The 15427-nt window shown below is 52.4% G+C and overlaps 1 long non-coding RNA gene across 1 annotated transcript; it reads left to right on the top strand.

The window, feature by feature from the left end:
• The first annotated feature begins 230 nt into the window (after positions 1-230).
• LOC109315024 lies at positions 231-14494 on the top strand. Its single transcript, XR_002102412.1, has 3 exons — positions 231-520; positions 7035-7166; positions 11736-14494. It is a non-coding gene; the product is annotated as an uncharacterized LOC109315024 (long non-coding RNA).
• Positions 14495-15427: the final 933 nt, after the last annotated feature.

Genomic DNA, 15427 nt, shown 5'->3' with positions numbered 1-15427 from the left:
CTTGTAAGGAAGGAGCCCCCAGCTACATATATCCATACAGGGAGTGGGAGCGGGTGTGCTGAACATCAGGTCCGTGGAGCAATATGCTTGCTAGTTTCCTCTCACCCACAACTGCTCCCTGGTAGTGGTGGGGTGGCCTGTCAGAGCAGTATATCTGGAGTCTGTGGGAGTGTGGATACTTCCCCTGCTCCTGGGACATAGCTTAGATTGCTGCCTTTACGTTCCTTTCCTTGGTTATCAGTTTAAATAATTTCCCTGCTTGTTTCCCTCCTCCTGTTTTGAATTATCCTGTAGACTGGAGAGGTTGAATATGGCAATCAGGCTTTTTTGTATCCAGCTGACGCGTGGGACTGGTTCACTCACTGCTACATGCTGGTTCTGAGAGAAGGGAGCCTTGCTTGCCAGGGAGCCGCTGGGCACGACGTATCCACGTCTTACGCTAGGTTCAAAGAGAGTGGGTTCCTGCCGCAGGGGACTGACACAAACAGCAAAGATCAAGGAAGGGCTGCAGCAAAAACAGGTATAAATGATCCATGTCGTAACCCACGCCTCCCTCCTTCCTCTTTCCCATGCACAGCTCTGGTTTGGGGTGCTTGGAGGACCTGGCTGTGATGTGTGGCTGGAAGCCTCAGTTATTGCCATAGATAAGCTACTGGACAAAGTAGATTAATGGGCATATATTGGACACAGCCAATCTTTGTTCCTGCCCAGTCTCTTGCCACGAATGCACTGTGACTGAGAGAGCTGCTGTGAATGCTAATGATAGGGGATTGCCCTAATGGGGACAGAGTGGGGCTGCTGACCTGAGCACTCGGGTGCTCTGATGGGGAGCAATAAGCCCAGCATCAGGCCCATTGTGAGGCTGCAAATGATTGGGCCGTGCTGGGTCTTCCTTGGGAGTGGGGATGGGCTCTCTGGCCCTGCCTGTGGCGCTGGGAGTGCTAGTTTCTGTCCTGTCCCTTAGGGGTTATCTCTGCCTTTTCTGTCGGCCTCAGAGCCTCTACGTTTCAGCACTCCCAGCATGGATCACAGCCCGTCGTCCTCCCTGTTCAGCTCCCAAGCACAGATAGGACTGGGAAGTCATGTGCACATGGAAAGGAATGGGGGGTGCTGGGGGGAATCCAAAGAGCTGACCTCATCCCTGGTCGAAAGCCAAGGGATTGATTGGATTGGAGACTTTGGCTTTCATCTGTGAATTGTTCAGTAGTTCAAGTCCTGTGATCATGCAGGCTGCCTCTCTCCCTGTGTTTGAACTCCAGCACTGAGGCTGGCTGGGCCTCCTAAGGTAGCAGCAGTCCCTGGATGTGTTGGCTTGGAGCCTGGGACAGGATGTTCTTGGGGGGAAACGTCCTTCAGCCGAGGCATCGCTTCCCCTCTGGGATCTCTTGCCCCCAGTCCTGACTTCCAGGCCATGCTGGCAGCTCATCCATCTCCCCTGGCTTTTGGCAAACTGGGCCTGGGGGAGAGGGGACTTGAGCTCCTGTGATGATCCAGGTGGTTTCCACATGGACCTGGCTCCTTCGAAAGGCCTGCTGAAGTCAGGAGCAGAGGCTTTGCTCGTGGCTCAGATACGGCGTGAGCAGCAGTGCAAGCAACTGAGATTATTCCAGTTGCTTGAAAGCTGGGGAGAGGCTCCTGGGTGGGGTTTGCAGTGGCAGGAGGAGGTTGGTTGTGGCCAGTTACTGCACTTGGACCTTGCTGGAGCTGGAGCCCAGACACTGGGTAGATGAGTGAAGCTCCATTGAGTCCAGTGACCTCAATCCCTCTGCAGTCAGTGAAGTTTGCTGCTCTCTCCCTCCTTCTCCTTCTCCCGACTCAGGCCCTTCTGGCAGAAGAGAGCAGCTAGAACCAGGGTCCTTTTTCATAGCTGACAGCCCATGAATATTTATGAGGGAATATTAAAAATGTCGACCACCAAGAGAATTAGTCATGGAGCCCTTGACAGATCCAGGATGCTTGTTACCGTGGCATTGATGTCACCACCAGTCCAGCTGTCAGCCAGGCCATGTGGCATTGCAGCCAAGGCATGACTGAAGTGCTGGTCCCCATCACTCATCGGCCCAGCTCAGCAGGGATGGCTCTGTCCCTCCTCCTGAGTGTTTCCATGACGTGCCCTTGCTCCTGTCCCCTGCTCCCATGAAACATCCCCTTCCTCGCATCATGTGTGTTGGTCGCTTTGGGTGGAATTTGCACACCTATTTTGTGCCCGCCTTGTTCTAGGTCACGTATTCTGCAAGCCTGGCTCACCCTTCCCACATGACGCTTCATTGCATATGACACGAAAAGGCAGATGGGGACAGGACTTTGTTACATCAGAAGTGTGGGCAGAAAAGTGCCAGCATGCAGGAAGCTCATACATTCTCATAGGACTTCAATCTATATGCCATCCTCAGTACACCCCCGGTCCTCCGACTGGCAGCAAGATCTCCTGGCCACCCTCTGAGATCTTTATCATTGGGAGCCATTGGGAAATCCAGAAGGATGCAGCTGTCCCAGTTCCCAGCACCTTGCTCCTAGGATGCCCCACAAACCACATGGGCTGCATCTCCACGAGTGGGAATGTGCAGTTTGTGGAGGCACTACAACATGCATGCAGCGGGGCCATTCGCCACACTACCTATTTTTGCAGCCACACTGCAAAATATGCACTGGGAAATCCTGGTATCTATAAAAACTACAGCAGAAAAAAGTGGGATGGCACCCGTGGCTTCAGTGTGTGCTTCCAGAAACTGGAGCCTGGCTGGCCAGAGTCATGCTCTGGCTGCTGGCCAGGCTCCATATGGCCAGATTGCTGCCACTGCTGGCCTAGGAGGCTCCCAGGACCCCAGGTAAGGCTGTTGGGGCCAGCCCAGGTCTGGTCCCAGCCTCCCCATCCCACCCAGGGCAATTTGCCACATGCCAGAGCATGCGTGCAGGGGCATTCCCTGGGGACAAGCAGCAGTGGCACATATATGTGCCACTGCTGCTTGTCCCCAGGGAAACACATGTTCCCACTTGTGGGGACATGCCCTTGGAGTCCTAGCTTGCTCAGGATTTTGCTCTGACCACTCTCCCATATTGCCTCTCATCCTAACCCACATCTTCTGCTCTTGCAAGAGATTGATGCTGCCTGGAGAGGTGGCATGGCTAGATATCATCATGTTGAGCCCACATGCTCTCTTTATTTCCTCCACCCCTTTCTACAGGAGATGAAGGACACCAACCCTTTTCTCTTTCTGAGGCTGGCTGAATAGAAGGAAGGCCCATTGCCGAGTTGGAAGTGCACAAGTTCATATATATCATGAATGGCCACACTCCTCTATACATCCTGCTTTTCCTCGGCCAGTGAGCAAGTCCCAAGTTTTGGAGGACTTCCACCATTTGGGATGGAAATCACATGGGAACAGCTTGTGTAACATGCAAACAGGGCTCTCTCTACCCTGATCTCACTGCTGCTCTCCTAGTCCACACCTCACTGTTGCCCCTGACTGGTCTTTCTAGATCTCTCCCCAGCCTTTCCTCTAGGGTCAGATTGTGATCCCAGGCCCAACAGACACATACAGGCCTAGTTCCACCAGCTTTGCTATCTCTCATCTCCTCTCTTTTCTCCTTCAGTTACTAGATTATATTTTAAAACGTACAGCTCTGTTGCTAAGAAATCAATGAAACCCCTAACTACTTTTAGTGCATGTCCACGCAATATTATTGTCCTGCTACAAAGCTATCCATCGTGCCAGTAGAAGGGATGTAATTTAGCTGACAACCCACTTCCCCAGGCCACGATGACATTGATGGTGGTTTTAATAATCTTGGAGGTGCAAACTGAGTCCATCATGGGCATGTTGTCTCACGCTATGCGAGGAAAGCAGACGAAGAAGTAAATCAGCGTGTGTGGAATGGGAAAAAGAAAGGCTCGAACTGTTAAGGGAGGGGAGCAGGAAATGATTGTCTCACTTCTAAGAGAAACAGAGTGAATAAAAAATTAATTTAAAAGGAGAAATACAAGTTAGGGACAAAATCCTCTTCATGATGGGGGGAGAGGAGGAGCTCAGGCCTGTTGTGTCATCCTCTGTAACCTGCGGTCCCATGATTTTATTTTTGCCCTCTGGCTGAGTCTCGGTTGCCCCATTCCTGCATCTGGGGCAAGGAGGGGAAGGGAAGAGATAGATAGATAGATAGATAGATAGCTATTTCTTCTTTTCCAAATCACCTGGGGTTGTACAAGGATCTGCCGGGTCCCTGGTATAAGTTAGAGCAGCCTATAGGTTAGTTGTAGCCATAACAAATGCTCCCCCTTTCCTACTCCCCCTGCCAGGACCAGGGGGAGTGGTGATGTAGAGATATTTCCTAGAGACATGCCAGGGAGTAAACATTTCTGTGCACAAAAGAGTTGGTTTGAGTGAGGATCCAGCAGCTCAGAACTGGGATTGAGGGGGCAGGTGGGCATCTGTCAGATCAGGTGTTAGACTGATGTCCCGGATGTCTCTCCCTGTGACCCTTTGGGTTAGCACGACACATTTCAAAGTGTAGGAGATAGGGTCTCGCCAGTGCTTGTTCCCAGTGCAGCAGGGGTTTGCAGTCCTTGCGGGGAGGTGAGCAATCAAGAGACCAGTAGGGCCAGGTTTTCAAGCACTCACATCTTCAGCAGAATATGCTCAGTATGCAGCCAGCCCCACAGCGCGGTGCCCTTTCCAAGATCCAGCCACTGACTTAGGCACCTAGATGTAATCTGGGCTCTTTCCGAAGTCGGATCCTACTGATGGCAAATACATTACCTATGAAACCCTGAGGCACATCTCAAACATTGCCTCTATCTTGGTCATGCAGGGCAAATCTACAGTGGGACGAATTCAGGGTCAGGCCTGTGGATAGACTCCCATGCTCTAAATCCCTTGTGGCACGTCCTAAACTTTCAGTGCCAGGGACAGTGTGCAGGGGGAGACCTGAGCTCCATAATGTCAAGCCTGCACGGTCCTCGTCCTTCTGACACCCCTATCTCAGATGCTCCTGCGAGATGCTTTCTTGGGGTCTTAGAGTATATCATATTCAGGCCCACTTTGGTGTCCGAGCAATTTATTTTTAAACCCACTCAGTTCTTTTAGCTCGGCCATCTCCAAAGTGAGCAGCTCCCAGAGCTGGCAAGCTGCTATTTCTGTCCTCCTCTGACTTGAACACAACCAAATTGATTCATTCCACGATAGATTAATGATCAGTATGTTCCTGGGCTGAGGAGTTGTTTAGCATACTTCAGCCTAGTGCGAATTGTCAGAGCTGAGTAATTAACCTCTAGTAACAGACACCTAGAATGGAAATCCTGACACTTGCTATTAATCATTGCACGTATTATGGTAGTGGCTACAGACCAAGGAATGGACCCCGTTGCGTTAGGTGCTGTACAAACAGAGAGGGGGAGAGTCTGTGCCCAAAACAGCTTATAATCTGGAAAAATGGAAAATTCCTTTTCATTTAAAAAATATTGATGGAAAAATGACACTTTCGGACCAGCTCCAAGAACGGAGATAGATATCCCCTGAGGTTGTGGTCAGGAGTTGGGAGGAGGAGCAGATGTGATGAAATGCCCTGAGAGGGCTGGTTTTGATGAGATTTTTGAGCCCAGAGGAGTACTTTTGGCATTGTAGACCTTTTAGCATGTATCACTCACTCTGTGGTGACCTGTCCCCCTCCTGTGGTGGATTGGTCATGGGCAGCAGAGCTATCCAAAATGGGAATATCTGTTCCACAGGAAATTCCACATTTGTGGGTTCCTTTTATTCGGCATCAGGTGCTGGCAAGGTGGACTTTGCATGGAATGGCAAATGGCACCAAATCCTGGTTTGATCCCAAGTGGAGTTTTAAACTAAAACGGGGCCTTCTGTTTTACTTCCAGGCGGATGAGTTGGCTTTGTAGCTGCCAGGTGGGCAGGGAGGGCTGGCGGCAGCGTAGGGAGCTGTGTTACCTGCCAGACACATAAATCTATGTCACAATTTTGCTGGGGGAGGAGGGGTTGGCATTTTTTTTTTCCAACACACACGGCTGATCCATTGGAAAAGTTTCGGGAAGCTCTCTTGGTGCATCTGGAAGAGCCTGGCTACCAGAGCCCGGTTGTCTTGCTCAGACTGTAAAAGCCTTTAAGACACAGAGTCCTAGGTGTCTGTGGGATCTTTTCCAGCTAGCAACCCTCCTAGAGGTGCTGCGTTACACATCCAGCCCAGAGAGGAATTTATCCCCAAATGTCCTGCTTCTTGGGCATACCCTCATTAACCACTGTGATGGCCATCCAGCACCAGAAGAGCATGCTACATAGCAAAGTCACTAGTGTGTGTGTGTGTGTGTGTGTGTGTGTGTGTGTGGTGACACTTGGAGGACACCCTGCAGCCCACATTTGTGTTCCCCTTGCTGGGACTTCCATCTGGCAAACTCCCTTCTCCAAATATCCATCCTCACTCAGCTCCTACTGGGGGTGAGCAGCAGGCAATAGGTGAGGCACTGGAGGCTAATCATCAGTGACAGTGTTTTCCACAGCCGGTAACTAGTGGTAAGTGTCTTTATCTAAACTGTGACCCAAGCTGTCAGCAAAGCTGCCAGGATGGAGGCCACATGTGGCCCAGAGAGTGTCTTCATTTCAGCCTGTATAGACCGATGCCATAAATACAGCAGGAAGACAGACATGCCCATTACAGCATCCAGCTCCCAGTTCAACACCTCTTACACTCCAACTTTAAGCAAGAGAGTTGTCCCATTGGGCTCGCACATGTGCTAGATGTTTGGCACGTACTTAAATACTTTGCTGACGTGAGGCCTTGGGACCAGCAGGCTAATCCTTGCTTCTATAACATATATAGGCCACATAGTCATTTAATTATACTTTGCACTTCTACTCCACGGCGCTTTTGAATGAGGTTCTTGTAGCACGTGACAAACAGTAGCAAACCCTTCCCGCTGCCGTTTAAGTCGCACATAAAAGCTCCCACTGATTTTTGCTAGAACAGCAGTGGGCCCTCAGGTGGGACAGCTGGAACTAGGGCATCTCAACAGTGGCTGCTTTTGCCCCCAGCCTGCTCCTTGATGCCGAGTGGGACCACCTGTTCTTCACTCTTGGGCAGAGTGACTGGATTTGGTGGAGTCGGGCTGGGTTTGAGAGGCCGCCGGGCTAGACTGAAGATGAGTTTGCTGGTTCTGGAGAGTGGTGAGTATAATGAGCTGACCTGGCAGGTAAAGGACAGATGAGCTTATGAAGGAATTGTAAAATATCTTCTTTTTTTTTGGTGGAGGGCGTAAGGAAAAGGGTACAGGGACAAACAGCTCACGTTTGCATATCTTAAAATTTCCTGCTTTCCAGAGACATGACCAGAACTGGTTGGGCGCCGTGGGATCTTTTCCAGGGTTAGGACGAAGTATGGGCTTTATAACACTTACCTGTCCTGCAGAGCCAGATGAGTTATTACATGGTACAGCTGAGGACAGCTGTGTGGGGCTGAGCTGGAAGGGTGTGGGCATGGGTGGATCTGGGATTTTGAAATGCAGGGTATAGACAGCGTGGTGTACCATCACATATAACAGTACCTATTTTCTCCAGTTAAAGAGCAAGTAGGTGCGTTGCTAATATGCTGGGGGGGATGGGGGAGCACGATATTATCTGGTTTAAGATCAAAGCAAAAACAAATATAGCTGTTGGAATATGCAGCAATTGCTAAATTATATATAAAGTGTTTAAAAAAACCCACTAGGCAAAAATAAATAGTCCAAAGATATTATGTCATTAGTCCTGTAGGCATTGTAGTTAAATGCACATCCTTTATTCAGATTCATGAAACAAAATGTAACCTTTATGAGCATCTTGACAGTGCCTCCAGGATTTCACTATCGGTCGTTTCTGCAGTTAAGTGAGTAGTACCACACCTGAAATAGAAGAGATGTTACTGAGAATGGCTAATGGACGGCAACATTGTAGAAGAAAGGATAGTTTGAATAGTGGGACTATAAGACTATTAAAAAGGAGAGAGGGTAATTAACACCTGTGGAGTGGAGAGAGATTAGCAGGAATCAGGGAGATGACGATGAGCCATGGAGTCCATTGGCTCTCTGCGCTGCATGAGTAGAAATGCTGCTGCCCCTCCCAGGCAGTTGGTTTTAAAATTTGCATGGAGGGGAGTGCAACTGCACCACTACCCCCTCGCCCCCAGCCTTCCCCTCCAGCCAATCCACCCCTGGGCATGGGTAAGGGCAGTTGTGTTGGTTCACACCAGTTGGACAGGGTGGTGGGTGAGCGGGGTCATTCTGGGCAGGTCTGCCTTAGGGCACTGGCTGGTAAATGGAACCCATGCTGCAAGGACTATGTTTTCTCCACGTGCATCTAAACCAACTTTCTCTTCTACCTCCCGTCCTATTCCCTCCTGCAAAAACAACCTGATTTAATATGCTCTCATATCCACTCCAAAGCAGCATTGACTCTTCCTACCCTTCTGCCTGGTTGGTCTTATTTCTTCTGGGCCCCTGCCACTGGGGGAGTGCTCTTCTGGTGGGGCATGCCATTCACTTGACCCATGTTGTTGGGTCGAATTTGAATGCGGTATCCAAAGTCATAGTGAGGCCATCAGATCTGAAGGTGGAAGCCAGCTTTACTGAGATGGCTGAGTGGCAAGGCCAAAGGCTGTGTTTACATTTAGCAAACATGTCACAACCTACATGAAGACGGGCTCTGTCCTGGGCTGGGTCTAGTGGTTCCTCCAGCCCAGCCCAGCCCAGCCCATCTGGCTTTGAGCCAACTCATCACAAAACTGAGTTTTCGAAGAAAGGGCAGATTGTCTCTTGGAAAAGTCTTCTCTCCTGCTTCTGCCCAGGCTGCAGCTAGAGTCTCCAGACAGCCTCTTATATAAGGCATTAATATTTAAAGGGGAAAAAATGTTTCTTCTTGTAGTATTAAAGTGGCTTTATACAAATTATGCGCATTCTGATCAAGGCCCCTGGGAGGAGAGTTCAACTGTTGTGCAGCAAACGCATGCTTCCAGGTGAATTGTTAGGGCAAAACGCTGGTTGCCTTTGCATCTGCTGGAAGAGAGCTGGAGCTGTTCTGCCACTGGGCAATAAGAGCTGGGCCACTGGGGTTGAGTTGCTGCCTTCTCCAGGCAGCATCCAGCACTGCAAGCAATGTGCTAACCCCTGGGACTGGAGCCTCTCTAGGTCCTCCCTCTTTCTAGGTTGGATGGTGTCCAGAGCTAAAGCACTGACATGAAGAAGTCCTTTCCTGAATAGGACCACTGTATTTCTGGGAGATGGAGAATCGTATTATTCCCATTTAACAGACGGGGAAAACCAAGGCCCTTAGCATTCATATTGGGCTTCGATCATGGTGGGGAGCCACTAGCATAGCTGGAAATAGAACCCAGACGTCCCGAAGCTTCAACTAGTTTCCAAACATCGCCCTCCTTCCCTGGCAGGAATTTCAGCCCTGGGTTCAGCATGTGCTGACTTGTCCTGGGACTTTGGGCAGATCCAGGCATCCGATTCTGGGCTCTGGCATTTGACCCAATGGCTTCTCATGGCTCTGAAGGAGAAAGGGAATCTTGCCAGGAGCTTCAGCGAAGTTGTAATTTGAATTTAATTTTAATTCTAGCTATTTTCCCTGCGCGTTGCTGTTTTCTTCAATTAATAGCATGTTTTAATCTGTTGGCAATGCAAGCCACTTTCTGCCAAGTGGTCCCAGCTGCCCAGAGCCAGCCAGGCTGTTTGCAGGCACAATCTCTCCTGGCTCCATTTGTTTGCACAATGGGGTCGGTCACCCCATGTTCAGGTGCTGGATTTAGCACAGCCCATTCCAGATTGTGTTAGGGGGCAGTGAGGCAGTGTCCGCCTTTGCAGAGGGGGGTCCTGTTAGTTTTTAACCCCAAAGCCAGAGACACACTCAGTACGTCTCCAGGCTGGTGCTTGAGATCTGGTCAAGGCAGAGAGGGAAAAGAAGTATCCAGTGGAAAAAAATGTGTCTGAAGGGAGGGAGAGAGAGAGAGAAGAGAGGAGCAAGTGGACACTGATGGGCAGGGAGGCCAAAAAAAAAAGCAGGATGTGAAAGGCAAAGCCCAGCAGGACTGGGTGGCGCAGGTGAGCTGAGCTAACAAGACGCAGTGAGTGCCATTGAGCCTGGAGAGAGGCAGACGGCTCCTGACAAAAGCTGCCAGCTCACCGGTGAGCTGAGCAGACGCACCAACAAGATCCTTTGACCTTTTCCTGCCAAGGGCTGTCATGGCCCTTATTGTAGCTGGCTCGCAGTGAGCCAGGTATGGGGGAGATGTCGGAGGTAGGAGCTAGCATTAGGTTGCAGTGGTGGAGAGCTGTACAACATCGCTTTCTTCTAGCACTGAACAAGCAGCTTTATTAGGAGGGGGAAGGCGGCGTTCTCCCTAGAGCCACTGCTTTGCTGTACAGCTTTGACCCATTTGGACCCTTTTTGCCTGGCTTTCAGCCACAGATCTCAAGTAAACAGTAACAGCTACTTCCCACCCTACCTCCTCCTCTTTCCTCCGTGTGAGCAGTCTTTTATGAGAACTAGCATTTACCCACATACTGCAGCTCCTGGCAGGTTGCTGACGTTGCTGCTCATCCAGATCTCCTCCGCTTCTGCCTAGGAGTAGTATTTTGTCCACTTGATTCCTCTGGATTATTGGCTCTCCGGGCTGGAAATCCCTGTCCAAACTTCCTAAAAACTGTTTCAGTGAGTTATCTCCCTTCATTCAGGCTGGGGAGCTGCTGTGAAGTTGCATAGTGAATGGGATGAGTCCAGAACCAGCTTTTCTTCTGACCCAAGTGCCTTGAGCCAGTTGGACCAAGGTAGGATCTTGAGGTGTGGCTACAAGAGCTGGGTTTGCCCAGGATTTGTCCTCAGCTAGTTTTACTGGGACTGGGTCTCCTAACGTCAGAAGGGCTAAACTCTGGGATATACTGCAATAACCGGCAATCCTGACATCCCTCATGTCTCAGCCTCACATCAAGCTGCATTGGCCACGGATTTGCCTCCAATGATGTCTTGAATTATTGAGCAAAAAAGAAATGAGCTGAGCATGCTCCAGTGTTTGAGGCAGAGTAGAAAGACTTGGCTAGATTAGAGAGAACCAGGAGAGCAGGCTATAAAGAGAGAGATTCAGTGATATTAGTGAGGGCCCCAAGAAGTGGGTTGTTAATAGTGGGATTCCCTGGGATGTGAGTACAATAACACTTCCACCAGTGTCCAGTCTAGCATGGAGACATGACTTAAGCCTGAATGGCTGCATCTAGCGAATGTGAGAAAACCCTCTAACGATATATAACAGAAGTCCTGGTGGCTGTCCAGTTGTCCAGTAGAGAGGGGCATCAAAGCCCAGACATTACAGAGCCAGGACCACCAGCTTGGCTGGGGGAAGCAGGGAGGCAGTGTGCGACTGGCTGTAGGGAGCAGGCATGAGGGGATGGCTGAGCAGAAGGGTTGGCCGCAGGGCCGGGGGAATACTGGGACAGACAAGTTGGCTGTAGGAAATGCTAAGGGGAGAGGCAACGTGGGGCTGGCTGTTGTTGCAGGGAAAAGCCTGTCCAACTCACATGTGTGCCATTGCCCCTGAGCATTGTGATCAGGTCACATCTGTAAGTATTTTGCACTGCCACCCACTGCTGCTTCCTGTTAAATCACCAAGGGGGGGCTGCTTTTATTGCCAACCCTTTATCGCTGCATGGCAGGTGCAGCAGAAGAAGAGCTTGGCTCAGCTGGGTCTTGGCTTTCCTGTCTGAGCAGGTGAGCTGCCATGGTGCTGCGAGGAGTTTGCAGAGAGTCTGCCCCTGTGTCAGGTGTTCCCTCCATATCCCCATCGCCCTGTCAGCTGAATTTCTGATTGCCACTGCAGGCAGACAGCAGCCTCTGGAGCACCCGAGGGGGTTTGAAGGTGAAAAATCTCCAAGGACAGCTTCTGAAAGTTGTGCTCCTAGCCGCACAGCCTTTGAGGTCTGCGGCGGAGACAGCGCGGGAGCAAATCCATCTTGGAAGCTGCTTTTCCTCTCTCCTGCCTGCTCCCCTTTTCTCTCTCTCAGTCCTTGTGCTCCGATCTCCCTCATCAGACTTTAATGACATTCCCAGTTACTGCCACTAATGAAGGGCCACGGCTTTCACTAACAGGCCAACTGAGATGGATTCTTCATGATTGACTAGATAGCCCGAGAGGGGCTGCATGACAGCTCTCCTCCCCGGGGCTTTGAACAAATGCTCTCGTCTCTAATCGAGTTCCTTCCAGGATTAATGAAGCCCTGAGATCACTTTTATCTCCCGGAACAAGACGGGGCAGCTTCCAGAATCAAAATCCCTCAGTAAGCAAGGAAACGGCTGGTTCAGCACAGCAGCGTTTTTAGGAGAGCACAGAGCTGGGGCTGGGGAAGTAAAAATAGAGGTGCGTGGAGTGGTGGAGGAGGGGGTAGACGAGTCCCTGTTATAAAGCCACACTATGGCAATCGGCAGGTCTCCTTTACACACCCAGGCCTTATCTTTTACACCCCCACTGTTTCCCTTGGGTTTTGCACCCAGTTCTGTGGGGTGGCTTCAATGGGATCTTTATTTTCCCTTCCAGTGTTGCCCTCCATCAGGAAATGACTGTTTTGCCAAAGGTGAAGCAGGGCAGACTGGACAAGATGGATCCATTTCTGTCCTGGCCAGCAGGACTACGGCTGGGTGATATGATTAAAGTGAGGACAAATCATCCTTCACTCTGGTCAACACAGTAGGTCTGCCCAGGAACAACTGGAGACCAGAGGTGCATGGTGCTGGAGGGAGACTTAGGTTCATCTCTCTCTCTCTCTCCATTTGCTTTCTTACTTCTGCCTCCTCACCCTCCAGCAACCCCACCGTGGGGTGAGAGCCCTGCTCCCCGAGAGTCGCTAGGGGTGCTTCGCTCCCGGGTTGGTGCAACAACCAGCCGTGCCAACCCCATCTGGATCCCTGTGGTCAGCAGGAAGATCTGGAAAAAAGAAAGTCCTGAGGAAGCAGCCCAGAACAGCACGAGCAATTGGGCAAGGACTGGGATATCAGAGCACCCTGCAGCAGGTGGCATCCCAGCAGAGCTAGAAACGGCAGTGGGAGGGAAACGGGGACAGACTCCTATCTGCCGGCCCAGAAGTGATCATCTCTTTTTGAGCCAACTGGGGGCACTGCAGGGTATGGTATAAACGGGGAGCCATGGCCCGGGGCACAGGGTCCAGTTGTGATATGAGGGGCTGGAAGAGAGATGGTAGGTGTTGGCGTGCATGTGCTTTGCTAAAACCAAGGAGAGTTGAGCCTTCAACTCTTCTTGCAGGTTTGTCATCATGCGTGCAGCTCCAGCTGCAACGGGGTTATCGAGTCTCCCCCATGCCCGGGTCGGTGGGGACAGAAAGGGGGCTGCGTGACTAGCTCTGGCTCCGAGAACAATGGCAGCAAGGAGCTGGCGAGGTCGCTCCCACCCTCTGGCTCCATTTCACCGAAGTATTTAGATAGCAATCTCAAGGCCGGAATGTAAATTGGAAGCAGATCCGGGTGCTGAGGCTGGAGCCAGATGTTAAAGGTAACCCAGCCGCATAAAACGCAGAGTGGGGGAATGAATTGATGGGCCTCGACAGTCCCCCCAGCCGCAGCGCACCCGGGCACAGCCAAAGTGGAGGAGGGAACAGTCTGCGGTTTCGTTGTTGCCTGCAGCTCATTTCTAGCCCGTTCAGCTTGCGTTCCCTTGGGAGGGGGGGCAAGGATGTGGGGCCTGTGGGAAGGGCTCGGTTTTCGCTGTACTGGAGTTGTGTAAATGAAAGGGGCACGCGCATGGGGAACGAGTGCATCTACAGGGCGCATATCTGAGGGTACCTGGGGGGGGGTATGCATGTGGCGTCCGTGTGCTGCGTGTCCACGGGGCGTGGGGGTGAGTGGCTGGACGCGATGGCATGCTGGCAGTGGGGGGCTCAGGCAAATGTGCCTGTGTATTCAGAGGGGTGATGCTCCACTTCTCTTCTCCAGGAAAGCAGCACCCCCCTGACCCCAGCCCTCGCCCTGTGCGTTCCCGCTGTGGGGCTGGAGTCTTTGGGGTTTGTTCCTGGCATGCAGGAACGTCTCCTCCTTTCTTCCTTGCTCCTCCAGATGCTTTAAGGGGCTGCTCGGGGTTTCCTTGCGTCCCCAGCACACCTGGCAGGACAAGGAGGCTGAGGGGCAACCCTGGAGAGGGGGAAAGGGGATGCCCCGAGTCCCCTCCCTCCTGGTCCCTTGCCAGGCGCTGGCCTGGGGACTGCAGCGGTGTCTGCTTCCGGCCCGGGGAGGGGGGGGCAAGTGCCCCGCAGTCCCTTCGCTGCTGGGAAGAACAACAGCGTGGACTGTTTGTTCACAGAGCCCATTTCCATAGCAACGCTGCATTGTGCGGGAGCCGGGCGTGCAATCCCAGGGTGGATGGAAGGAAAAGCCTGGCTGGCTCATTGAGATGCACCTGCCAGCTGCAGTGCTGAGGGGGAATCCCTACCGCCCGGGGAACCCCGGTGCAGCCTGGTGGAGAACGGGACAGGGCCGCAGCGGGTCCGAATGACCCCGGAGCCTGGCTGCGCCCCCCGGCGTGGGGCAGGATGGGGTCCCCCAGGCGAGGGCACCTCCGACAGCACAGCTGCTGCCCTTGAACTCGGCCTGAATGGGAGATACCTCTCTCCTCCACGCAGTCCCTCCCTCCCCAGGCTCCTTCAAAGCGCTTGCGGCTAGCTCTCCCAGAGCAAATAATTATGGAATTAAAACCCAAGCCTTTCAGTCCCTTAATAGCCTGCGCCAATCTGTCAGCGGCTGCCGGCGCGTGGTGGGGGAGGGAGGGGGGAGGCTGTTATGTAAGAGCCTCGGAGCCCGTGAACTCCCCTCGCCCGCAGCGAGCGGCGCTCCTGCCCAGCTGCCCCCGTTTAGTCCGGCCGAGAAGGGGTCTAACGCCGCGAGGGGCTGGATTTGACCAGTGGGGATGTGAGGAGGAGGTCGCGGAGACCCTCGGGGGTTTCTGAGACCCTCGGGGAATCATCCCACCCCGTGGGGCAGGGAAGGGTGTCTATAGGAAGCGCTCAGAGGGCAACCGGGCGAGCGTGGGTGCTGGGATGGGAAGGGCGTTGTGGCGCTGGGAGAGGGCCTGGTACCTGGAGCTGCCCTGTCTCCCCACATATCCTTTGAGGAGTAGCTGGTAACTAGGGCTGCATACAAGCCAGAGCCTGGATTTCTCCGCAGATGTGCTGCTCTCCTTGATTTTGGGGTACCGCACCCCAATACTTCGGTGCCCGAGGCTGTGGGAGCCTGCCAGGGCACCTCTGTCCAGCCCATGTGCCCACACTGGTGTCCTCTGGGGCAGGCAAATACTCGCTCTCCCTGCTTCTTTCCTACCCGCCCGTGGCTTGGCACCAGCCGCCGAGGCCAGCTGTGCCCACCCCTGCCAGAGCTCCTTCCTTCCTGCCTTGTTCATTGCG

This window comes from Crocodylus porosus, unplaced genomic scaffold (genome assembly GCF_001723895.1).
Source record: "Crocodylus porosus isolate Cpor-Errol unplaced genomic scaffold, CroPor_comp1, whole genome shotgun sequence".
NCBI classification, from domain to species: Eukaryota; Metazoa; Chordata; order Crocodylia; family Crocodylidae; genus Crocodylus; species Crocodylus porosus.
The sequence above is the reverse complement of the archived record's forward strand: the minus strand, read 5'-3'. Positions and strand labels throughout refer to the sequence as shown.